At 40.0% G+C, this 13,400-nt stretch overlaps 1 protein-coding gene across 2 annotated transcripts in view; it reads right to left on the reverse strand.

Moving 5' to 3' along the window:
- CARPA (Carbonic anhydrase-related protein A) overlaps nucleotides 1–13,400 on the reverse strand; it is a 388,895-nt gene that overhangs the window by 26,279 nt on the left and 349,216 nt on the right. The gene's annotated exons all lie outside the window — the stretch shown is intronic.

Below are 13,400 nucleotides of genomic sequence, written 5' to 3' on the forward strand. Positions count from 1 at the left end.
TCTCGTTCGCCATCGACTTCATTGTACCGGCGCCGACGCGTCTCTTTCAAACGAACCTGTAACTTCGTTTAACCGGCCTTCTGACGCCGACGGGACAATTGGCTGCGCAATAGCCGTTATTTACTTCCGGAGAAAATTCGCTAAGAAATTATTCGCTTCATTCTGCGAATTGGAAGTGCAGGGTGTCTCATAAATGTCTCGCGATCCGGAAATAGGAGGTACCTGAGACCGTTTGGAGCAACTTTTTCCTTTGCGAGAATGCGATACGAGGCTTCGTTTACGAGTTATTAGCGAAAAACGGTGACCAATGCGAGGCGAGATCGGTTGGCGCGCGGCGGCTCAGCCAATCAGCGGAACTGGGCTTCGTTGGCTGGACCGCCTCGCGCTAGTCGAGCTCGCGTTTCATTGGTCTGCGTTTTTTGTTAATAACTCGCAAACGAAGCGGCGGATTGAATTTTCGCTAAGGAAAAAGTTACTGCAAATGGCGTAAGGAATCTTCATTTCTGGATTGCGATCATTTTTGGGATATTCCGTATAAGAAGAGACGACGGGTAATCGTTTGGCTAATAATGAGCGCGTTTGAAGGTTTCTGGATGATTTGTTCGTTCATTACAGTACGAAGAACACGTTAAATTATTAAATCAAATAAATACAGATGGTCTTAATTATTTTAATAAATGTTTATTCTCCTTGGAATTTAATGAGATCTTTTCTCAGGGTTGAAAGATTAGACTGTTTGTTTACACGAGTATAAAATATTTAACGCATTTGTTAATCTACCTTTGCCGGTGAATAAAAAAAAAAATATATATTTATACTCTTCCTAATTCATTGAAATATTTGTACAATGTGCAAAACATGTTGGGCCAACAGTTCTAATAATTTTTAGAGGTAAATGCAACATTTTCTCCGATCAATGCAGAACGCTCGTTTTCGCACCAAGAAAAGACTCAACGAATTTAGATCAAAATGAAAAGAAGCAATAATTATCAACATCGATTTATCGCATCGAACACTGCAAATCCACTGCACCGAATGGAAAAAAAGATGAGAAATTTCGATACTCTCGAAGCAGAGGACGAACATTTATCCCGGACGGTACGGGGGGAGGATGAAGTTATAAAAATTGTTGTTGAAACGCGGGAACGAAAAACGTTATCTCGACGCGTGAAAATAAATGCCGGTGTCAATCGATTGTAAAGGCTGTTATTCCGAGCTCATTGAGAAGATGCATATCGCTCATGACGTTTAAACAACAGTTTCAACGAGCCAATCGAAATAAAAAGCGCACTCGATGCTCCCGGCCGCGGATTTCGCACAGCCGAAACGACGAGTTTATTGCGCGTGGCGCGGCGCTGCTGCTGCCCGGCCGGACGTTGCGTTTGAATTAAACTGATTCATAAATATTAACACCCGGTGTTTACATTGCGGCGCACGATACACCGGGGACGCTTATATTTGATCCAGAATGCACGTGTATCGCGCGGCTGCGACGTAATCTCTCGACAATGATGCAAACTGCATGTGCATAGCCGCGGTAACGTACATTCGTGCAAATATTTTCGTGCAGGCCGGCGTAAACAGACTTTTATAATTGTTCGTAGAAACATCGTTCTACTTTATTTTGCTTCGTTCCACCGTCGAAAGTTCCGTAAAAATCCTTCGATAACAAAAATGACAAATTCGGAGAAATGATAAATTAATTTGCAGATACGGTTGATTAACACTTTATCGTCCGGTCATGGTTGAGGCTGCCACTCAGTAAGGACTGGCTTAGTCGCGCGCGCATTTGCTCCCAGTACCGGCTAAATTTTCGCTATTCATTGTGTTGTGCTTATTCCTTTAAAAATAATAATAAATAATAATAATTATTATAATTATAATTCATAAGGATATGGGGAGGTCAGCATACAGGAGGTCAGCTACTAACAAAACAGTAAAGAAGCGAAAGCCGTCGATAGCTAAAAGTCGATTAATAGGCTATCGGTCGATAAGCATTGGCAATCGAAAAGCCGATAAATAGGCTAGCGGTCGATAAAGTGTTAAGACCTTAATTCGATTTATACCCTATCGATTGTTTCTTCGATCCTAAACGATTTTTATTCAAATTTATCGAACAATGTTAATAATAATAGTAATGATAATAATGCGAATAACAGCATCGATATATCGCGGCAAAAGAAATACAATAATGTCTCCCTAATTGACGCTCGGATTGTGCACAAAGATGGACAATTTGGGAAAAGGAGACACGATTATTCGAGTCTTGCGCCTCGCTTTTATAGTTGTTGAGAATCGGTAATTAGAAAAACGAGGCGCAAGACTTAAATTAATCGTATCTCCTCTCTCGAAATTGTCCATTTCCGTGGACAATCTCAGCGTCAATTAGAGAGACGTTACTGTAGCTCGAATGGAAGGGAACATTTTTCGAGCGGTTGTTTTAGTTTCAGAACGCGGCGCGTTTAAATTAAGTCACTCGGTTAACGAGGAATTAATTATCTGTTTTTTTAGAATCGGATTTCCCGCAGCGAATCGTGTCGAGCGAACGTTCGAAAAATCCCATTACATTTTGCAATTTGTTTGCGAATGCGGTGGCTATGTGTGTCCAATCTTTCGAGTGGCGGGGCACGCAGACCGGCGACGGCTGGCTTGGGAACAACAGCATTTAATTCTGTTTTCGTTTCATCTGGAAGTGTTAATTAAATTCCCTTTGGCTGATTTCATCCGCGAACGGGCGAATGCGGACGACAATGGAAACGCACGGATTTATTCGGAGCTTGTTACATATCCGGCGACGGCGTCAGGGATAGCGTCCGGAGTGCTCGTTATAAATTACTAGAAATTTCGCGTGGAGAAACTATTCCCGCGACTTCTCGCTCTCCTTCCCATTAATCCTCTATTAAGACAAATCCGTTCGGCGAGGAAGATAAGGGGCTTTCTTTCCGCAGGCTTTCTTTCGGCGCGCTCGTTTCGAAGTTATTCCGCGCGCGGAACCGAAGCCGGAAAGTCGACGTTTCGCGTAGCCGCGATCAAGTTCAGATTGCAGATCGCACGTGAAAAAATACTCCCGACGAGATTCATTTGATGTTACACATTTAAAAAAGACTCCGTCGAAATTCGGTTCGCGTGTCGTATTAAATACCCGCTGCGATAATATTTCGTTTACGCGTTTGTACGAAAAATGATCGCGACAGAATTCAGTTCGTACATTATATTAAAAATTACTCCGAGATAAAATTCAGTCTCGTGTGTTGTATTAAAAATTACTCCGATAAAATTCAGTTCGTAGATCGCGTTGAAAATTATCCCGAGAACATTCGGTTCGTTTTGTTTATGAAATAATAAAAGTTACTCCGACATAGTTGCGTTTCTATATTAAAAAATAATATAAATGTAATCATAAAATAATAATATAAGTGTAATAATAAAATATAGGTGTAAAATGTGTATGATATTAACCCGAGAAAGATAACCTACGTCGCAGAGGCGCCTGCGAAGACTGTTGATTTTTATTAATTTTTCATAGAGGTCTAGTGATTTAAGTTTAAAATTACTTAAAATATAAAAAAATATAATATAAATGCATTTTATTTTTACAATAATGCCAAACCTTTAAAATGACTAGATTAACTTAAATCAATATCCATTGTTAGTATAAAATTGACGCCTTAGAAAAGCATGCGCCTCTGAAGCGTATGGTTATCTTTTACGTACGTTGTCATATGGTTATCTTTCTAGGGTTAAATAACGAACTAAGTAACAAGTCTGGTCACCGAGAGAAACCGCAGAAATAAATCTTGTTGGCGTGAAATTCGGGGCGAGAAGCACCCTGACGACTTTCAATCAAAAGCGAAATTCCCGGCAGCCCATAAAGATTAATGAAATTCCGGCTGATTAGCCAGGGCACTGGAGCCAAATTTACCAAGCCTGCCATAGATCACAGCGTTCGCATCTCGCACACACAAGCCAAGCCCACCGATCTTCTTCAACCCCCGTCCTCTTCGCGGCATAATTCCCATTCACGAGCCACCCCAGACATCTGCACCATAGACCCTGCGGAATCACTTGGCAGATCTCTCTGTGCCGCCTCAAGGGTGCACGGCAAAATGGCGATGCAGGGAACGGTCGAAGACCCAGCAACCCGTTACATCCCAACCCCTAAACCGGAAGTGGCGCGATACAATCTTGCGTTCGCGAAATTTCGCAATAAATACCCGGGGATGGGAAACTTTTCGAGTGGCTATTGTGCTCGTCAGGGTCCGTAGGTAAACACATCGGGTGCCTACGCGACAATGGAATACTTAGATCCTCCCCCCGCTGCCTCCACAGCTTCACGCCGGTCCGTCCTGCACGCCTATTCCCCCATTGTCTCATGATTTATGTGCCGTGGTCGCGGTGTCAACAGGGTATTGATTAAAATTCACACACACACACACACACACACAGAGAGAGAGAGAGAGGGAGGGAGAGAGGGAGAGAGAGAGAGGCAAAGCCGCGCGACGTGTGCACGCGGATTTCTGTGCGGAAGCCGTTGCCCTCGGCTCCCGTGTATAACGACATCGTTGTCCCTTGTAAATCGAATCCCCTGTACCACCCCCGCGACGTGTTGATCATGTTTCGCGGGATAAAAAGCTGCGCGCCGTCCGGGAACGATTGTCCAACGCCGTAGTTTGACGCTCCGACTGCGAGGCGGACTTTGCGAATTTTTTCACGGACTGCTCTTGGACATCGTAATTTCACATTTGGCACACTTTTTAAATAGAGCTTCGAGAATGTACACGAATTTTTTCGGGCGAATATAATCGTTGTCTTGGAAGTTACAGCGACGGATGTGTGGACGTCTCGAGAAAGGTTTGCAGCGAAGGTAGTTCGACGCTCCGATTACGAGGCAGCCTTTGCGAATTTTTTCACGGACTGCTCTTGGACATTGTAATTTCACATTTGGCATACTATTTAAATAGAGCTTCGAGAATGTACTCGAATTTTTTCGGGCGAATATAATCGTTGTCTTGGAAGTTACAGCGACGGATGTGTGGACGTCTCGAGAAAGGTTTGCAGCGAAGGTAGTTCGACGCTCCGATTACGAGGCAGCCTTTGCGAATTTTTTCATGGACTGTTCTTGGACATCGTAATTTCACATTTGGCACACATTTTAAATAGAGCTTCGAGAATGTACTCGAATTTTTTCGGGCGAATATAATCGTTGTCTTGGAAGTTACAGCGACGGATGTGTGGACGTCTCGAGAAAGGTTTGCAGCGAAGGTAGTTCGACGCTCCGATTACGAGGCAGTCTTCGCAAATTTTTTCACGGACTGCTCTTGGGCGACGTAATCCCGCATTTGGTATACGTTTTAAATAGAGCTTCGAGAATGTACTCGAATTTTTCCGAGCAAATATAATCGTTGTCTTGGAAGTTATAGTGACGGGCGTATAGACATCTCGAGAAAGGTTTGCGGCGAAGGTAGTTCGACGCTCCGATTACGAGGCAGTCTTCGCAAATTTTTTCACAGACTACTACCAGGTATCATAATTCCGCATTTGGCACACTTTTTAAACGGACTTCGAAGAATGTCCTCGAATTTTTGTGAGCAATAATAATCATTTCTTTGGAAATTGCAGGGTCAGATGTAACAGCCACGAATCTTGTACAACTACATATTCAAACTACTCGAATAAAAAGGAGCACTTAAACCAGCGATGTTGCCAGTCATTTTTAATATTATGCCCACATCGAGATCTTTCTTGGGATGTCTACGTCGAGATCAATGATAAAAGAAATCGATTTTCCGAAGCTCGAACGGCTATGTACCACTGCAACCGGCAGACACCCACGCTTTCACGACGGAGACCCTCCGGGAGTATCGACACGCGTCTCGCCACCAGGGTTGAATTCTTTCTGCACGTTTAGCCACCCCTGGCGACCCTACGCCCTCTCTGGGAATTCCTTAGACGTGTTTACCGCCGCCGCCGCCGCTTCGTGTTATGATTTCGAGATGCTTTTGTTTCCCTGTCTTCTTGCGGAATCTCGCGCGCAATCCCGTCGCAGATTGCTGTCCACTTTCACGGGACACCGCCGGCGGAGTCTCTTTCTTCGTTGCTCGGCGAACTTTGATCAATATTTTATCGTTTCCGGACCGGGTTTCGGGGATTACGGACTCCTTCCAGCATTTTTTACCGCTGAAATGCTGCGGAGGAATGTACGGTGTACTGCTCCAGAGTGAATTTTCTGCTGGACGTCGAGCGAGCAATGAATCATTTTGAGGATTTTAGATTGTTATTGTACAAAATGGTATATGCTAGAAAATAATTGTTACGATCGGTTAGCTGCTGCAATCTGTTTCAAAAGTGTATAGTAATTGTAGTGTATGCGTTCAATTTTCTCCATATATTTTGTTTAAATCCAACACTTTTGTAAAATACATAATTTTTGAAAGAATATCAAAGTACAAGTCATTTTATGTTATGAGAGATTGAATGCAAGATTGAAGATGCAAATAAAGGTGTAATATTCAATAATTAATAATAAATATTTACAAAAAGAGATTATAATATTTCAAATATAAAGTATTGTATTATTTAAAATAGAAGATATTGTATTAGTTAAAATAGAAAATATTGTATTATTACAAATAGAAAATATTGTATTATTTCAAACAGAAAATACTGCATTACTTCAAATAGAAAATATTGTATCATTTCAAATATAAAAGATTGCATCATTTCAAATACAGAACATTGTATTATTTTAATTACAAAATATTGTATTATTTCAAATACAAAAGATTGCATTACTTCAAATAGAAAATATTGTATTATTTCAAATACAAAAGATAGTATTATTTCAAATACAAAAGATTGTATTATTTCAAATACAAAACATTGTATTATTTTAAATACGAAATATATGGTATTATTTTAAATACAAAATATATGGTATTATTTCAAATACAAAAGATTGCATTACTTCAAATAGAAAATATTGTATTATTTCAAATACAAAAGATAGTATTATTTCAAATACAAAAGATTGTATTATTTCAAATACAAAACATTGTATTATTTTAAATACAAAATATATGGTATTATTTTAAATACAAAATATGGTATTATTTCAAATACAAAAGATTGCATTACTTCAAATAGAAAATATTGTATTATTTCAAATACAAAAGATTGTATTATTTCAAATACAAAACATTGTATTATTTTAAATACAAAATATATGGTATTATTTTAAATACAAAATATGGTATTATTTCAAATACAAAAGATTGCATTACTTCAAATAGAAAATATTGTATTATTTCAAATACAAAAGATAGTATTATTTCAAATACAAAACATTGTATTATTTTAAATACAAAACATTGTATTATTTTAAATACAAAATATATGGTATTATTTTAAATACAAAATATGGTATTATTTCAAATACAAAAGATTGCATTACTTCAAATAGAAAATATTGTATTATTTCAAATACAAAAGATAGTATTATTTCAAATACAAAACATTGTATTATTTTAAATACAAAACATTGTATTATTTTAAATACAAAATATATGGTATTATTTTAAATACAAAATATGGTATTATTTCAAATACAAAAGATTGCATTACTTCAAATAGAAAATATAGTATTACTTTAAATAAACAATATATTGTATTATTTTAAATGCAAAAGATTGCATCATTTCAAATACAAAAGATTGCATTATTTCAAATACAAAATATTCTATCATTTCAAATACAAAATATTGCATCATTTCAAATACAAAACATTGTATCATTTCAAACCTAAAAGATTGTACTATCTTAAATCTACAATTGAAAAGGTAACACAAAAAAACTTACACCATAAAAGGCAACATCGAACCATTTCCAACATACTAAAATAATTAAAGGAGGTTCTCTCTGTTACTCGAGATTGCGTTCGGAACTGTTTATGCTACATAAAGGTCCTCGCTCTATCTCTCACGGTACTCGGCGATCCTACTGTAAAAACGTTATTCCAAGCAAAGAGCATTGTCGCGGCCTCCTCTCTTCATCACCACGTCATCGACACCCGACGATTCCAGCCCGTAAGAGAGGGACTGTGCCCGGAAAGAAAAGCCGAGTTTACCCCGTAGATCCGGAGGTAGCAAGAACTCCGCAGCGGCGGAGATCCGGCTGAAATCTCCGACGCGATAAGAAACTTCTGACAAATGAAAGCCACGAAACCCGTTATCACCTATTCACCGCGAGAGCCGCGGGAATCCTAATTGCTCGCCAAAATGATATTTCAAGTCAAACAACCGAACAAAATCAACCCTTCCGCGTTCCCGAGTCTCGGATACCCCTCTCAAAATAATTCGATATTGTCAAGGTTTCGGTTTCCCGTGGAAATTGAGTTTGAGAACGACTTTGTCCCGTGTCTGGGAGGATACTTTGCTAATTAGTTATTTTAGGGCGTGCTGTATTGCCAGGAACACGACTGTAACTAATAACCACTGAAAATCTGTGGTTTATTTGAAAATTGTTGCAACGTTGATCTTGAGGTAATGTCAAGATCGTTAAAATTGATGTGTAAATTAAGGGAATAATTTCATTCAAACAAGAATGAACTATAAATATTCATGTAATGAAAACTAACATGTTTAAATAGTTGATATACGCTGCAATTATTACAAAGAATAATTCACATTCGCATTCAACTGTTTTCATTTTCACTCATTTTGAGCTATATTCTCCCTAAACGTTCTTCCACGTGGCACTTACTAATTAATATTTATACCAAATTCTCAATTTTCAATAAAATAATCTCTCTCTCTCTCTCTCACATATACACACGCTCCCCTTGATTTGTTGATATTTACATAAGTATTTCCCAATATTTTCTAAAACGATCTCATACACATTTCATTACTACTTCTCAATATTTACTAAAACAATATCTCACACATATACACATACACTTCCCTTGTTTTATTAATATTTACATTACTTCCTAATATTCTGCTTACATTTTATATCAAACTTACGATATTTAAAGGTTTTGTCAAACAATCCGCAGTCATTTCTCCCGCATTACAGCTTCTCCAATATAATGATCTTTTTATTTAACAATTTCGATTTCATTTTAAAATTTCCGCCATTAGCTAATCTTACTGCATTTAAATTACCACATTTTATTACCGAAATGCCTTCGAATCGTGGCATGCGGCCTCCGAATTGCCTTCTAATCGTGTCACGTGGTCTCCGAATTACCTTCGAATCGTGGCAAAAAATTATAAATAAAGAAGTTAAGTCAGTCTAGCATTGTTATGTATTACATAGTAATATGTACACCGGCACACTGGCCACTGTCTTTTTCGCCGACTGCCCCGAATTTCTACAAAACCGAACCACAAGGCCCGAAGAATCGTGACTTGGTATCCTCAGATCTGCCGGTTTGAACTTCGACCTCCGAACATTTCCAGTAGAAATTACTGTACCCCGTCGGTCACAGTCGAAACAAGCCCCGCGAAACATTTATTCGCGGCATTAATCCGCGATCCGTTATCGCGAATAAATAAAATAAAGTGCGGCGCCGCTCTCAGCCGGCCTTTCATTACCTCGGACAGCTCCTCGGGGCACGATCAACCGAAAGGGCCGGCCCTGCGTCGTGTACATTAACCCTTTCGCTCCGAACGACGGATATATCCGTCATCCATATGAACACTCGCGGAGCCGAACGCCGGATATATCCGACATGCTGGTAAAATCGCGATCTAATTTTTGGACTGCACCGCCTCTTGTTACTATTGCGTGAATCTTTTGACGAAACAAACAAACGACAGTCCGAAATAAACGACACACCATTCAAGTTATATTTGTTCTACCTGCATTTCCCATTATTATTGTGTTACATGTCATAAAGGGATAGAAAATCGAAAGTACTAACTTTAGGACTAATTATTATGTATTATGTTTTGTGTATTATGAATATTATGTTTTATTTTATTACTGTATATTATATATTATTTCTTCACTTTTTCCATTGTTAATGAAACTTTTTTTACCTATTAAATAACTTTATACCTTATGCAGAAATTATAACTATACTGTTTTAAAGAAAAATCCCTTTTCTTCCCAAATACACTATCCACGCGCAATGTGCACAATTTCGGCGGGTGGTTCCGTTCAGGAGGGGCGCTACGGCGGACTGAACCGCCGTAGCGAAAGGGTTAAAAACATAATCGTCCCGGCCCATTCTTTTCGCCGGTGTCCCGACGGCCCCGCCGCCTCCGTCGCTCGCCCCGGGGCGTGCCACAATATCGAGTCCCGTGACGAGATAAACTCGCCCTTTCGAGAAAACCTGGCACGGATATTCGCTGCGGCGAAGTGACTCGTTACCTTGAGAGAGTCATTTTCCCTCGGCCTCGTCCCCCCACCCCCTCCCGGCCGCAGCCTGCTTCTTTTTTCCACCCTCGACTTTTCACCCTCTCGAGTCAGCGAGTCGCGGCGCGGCGCGGCATCCCCCGCGACCTCCCGTGACCCCCGTTCGCGACGAGCTCGGCACACTCCCTTTCCTGGCACCATTTTATTTATTATCCGGGGTTATCCCAGCGACAGACCGCGGCCAACTTTCCACGGCGGATCGCTGAAGCGGCCCGCAACGGCATTTGGTGCGTGAACCCGCGTGTATTCATCGCGACGTTTCCTCTCCTCGGCGCTTTCTCTCCCTTCGCCTCGAACCGGGGCACGCTTGTTTCCACCCGCCGCCACCCCCGCGGCCCCCGTCCCCGTTCCCCCCTAAACGCGAGCGTCGTGCATGTAGAAACCGCTTTTGATGGTCCACTAATTGCGAGCCCGGGCTCTTTCAGGACACGCGACGATGAATCGCGGACCGCTCTGTTTTTCGTCGCGGACGAATTACCGGGATTAGTGTCGCGGCGGCATTCAACGCGGCCCTTCGCGACGCTCTCTGAATGGGCCGCCACGGGGCCGCTCCGCCCAACGGCGATCGGTTTCGGAGGCTTCTTAGAAAACTGCTTTCTATGGCCGAACGACGAGGAACCCCGGCGCCGCTTTAATGGCACCGACGAGTCCAACGGTGGCAAGCTTTTTTTCGGGATCGGCCGACGCGGTTTTCGGCCGCGGCTGGTTTTGCAGGACGGGTTTGCCGGTTCGGCGGTCGGCCGGATAGAGCGCGGTTTGCACTGCGATTGATCGTTTCGCGATTATATTTTGTAGTTGATTAGTGGACGATTCTAGACGTTTTCGAGCTGGCGCCTCGATGAGACACGGACTTTTTTCAGTCGGCTCGAGAGATGGCTCACGAGATTCGTTCGGCGTTTCTGCGTTTCTCTGTGTTTGTACGTTTCTGTTAAGCAACTTCTTCATTATGTGTATTATTCTGAAAGAGATTGTTGTTCTGAAGAGTATTATTGTGTCAGCTTGATCGAGAGGAGCACAGAGAATATTTATAAATTTTCTCGCTCGAGACGAACACGAAGAATATTTATGAATTGTATTGTTCGAGATGAATGCAATTTTTTTATTATAAATAGTTTTAATTGCAAATATTTTTCGTTGTAGATATTTTTAATTTTAATATTTTAATTGTAAATGTACATAGTGTACATGTTTTCAATTCTAAATATTTTAATTGTAAGTATTTTTAATTCTAAATATTTTAATTGTAAATATTTTTAATTTTGTAAATATTTTAATTGTAAATATTTTAATTGTAAATATTTTAATTGTAAGTATTTTTAATTCTAAATATTTTAATTGTAAGTATTTTTCATTCCAAATATTTTAATTGTAAATATTTCTAATTGTAAATATTTTTAGTTGTAAATATCTTAATCGTAAGTATTTTTAATTGTAAATATTTTTAGTTCTAAATATTTTTGCCTCTAAATATTTTTAATCGTAAATATTTTTACCTCTAGCTATTTTTAATCGTAAACATGTTAAAAGCGTGTTACACGAGACGAATGCAAAGAACGTTCTAAAATTACGTGACCGAAGAGAACGCAAAGAATACAATTTTATAAAATTCAGTTGCTCGAACAGAATACATTTAAAAGAACATTTATAAATTCTGTTGCACAAGGCGAACCAAAGGAATATTGTTGCATCGCGTGTCTCACAAGATGAGCGCAGAGCCCATGTAATCAAATTACATTATCCAAGACGAGCGGTCGGAATATTCTCAAAGTAATTAGGGCAGACGAATAAGTTAACATCAGCGTCCGTAGCGTTGATAATCTTGCGCGAGCGATCAAAAAAAAAAAAAAAAAACGGGAAAGAGAAGAAATTATTTTTCTTGCAGGCTGATTGCGTAACGCGGGAGCCGAGCATTCGCAGTTAGCGCAACATCAAAGGGGTAATAGGCGCAGTTTAAGTTCCCGACCGTCCATATAATTCGAGTTTGGTCAAGAGAGCAAAACGCCGCGCGCATTTCGCGCGATTCGCCGATGCAATTCGTTTCTCCTTAGCCCGGATCGGGTGGTTCTTATCCGGCGGAGAGAAATTTCGCCGGAAACGGCGTGCAACGCCGAACGCGGCGGCTCGGACTGCCTAATCTCTAATAGGCACGCGGCAGATAAATCGTAATCGTTACGGTGGCACGCCGTGAACGAAACTATTAATATCCCATCGCGCAGACGTTAACGGTATCGAGTTGAAAGCCTATAACGTACGGGGATATTCTGAGGCAGTGCTAATGCGTAAATGTGTATTGATAGTCCGCGGAAGTGCCGAAAGACGCACGCATTAAACGCGGAATTACCGTCGATTATCGACCGGTAGCACCGTGAACGTGCACCATGATTGGACGGTTTTGATGCCAGAAATCGATAAATTAAAAATCTGATCGGTTTTCGCAGCTCGCGAACTTCGTACTTCCTGCTATTTTTTTAGAAAATAATTTTCCTTCTGTTTTCGGAATATTGTCATCGATCTCTTCACGTAGAATTTTTCACAATTCGTATCGTTTGTTACAGAGTTGGGCATCATGCGAATTATTTCTTGAATAATTATTATCTAGAGTGACTATTCGAACGAATTCGTTTCAATCGAACATTCTATTCGAATAATAATAATAATAATAATTCATTATTCTGGGCAAATTATTTTCGCGATTTATTCGAGTAGTTTTTCATTTTTTAAATCATCCGAGCGGAGATTGAAAAATTATTCGAATGATAATGTCAATTTAGGTTGACCGTTTTTAACGTAATATTTTGAGATGATACATTTGTTGCAAATATCAGATTATTTAAAGGAAACGTTATTTAGTTATGCTTCTATGATCAATCGAACCAAAAGTAACAAACTTTCTCGAACAATAGTTAATCGCAAAAATGAACACAGAAGAAATTCATCGATAAACCACGTCAAAAACGCCGTATTCTACAATTTTCGTTCGA

The sequence above is a fragment of the Megalopta genalis genome, chromosome 2 (assembly GCF_051020955.1).
Source record: "Megalopta genalis isolate 19385.01 chromosome 2, iyMegGena1_principal, whole genome shotgun sequence".
Lineage (NCBI taxonomy): Eukaryota > Metazoa > Arthropoda > Insecta > Hymenoptera > Halictidae > Megalopta > Megalopta genalis.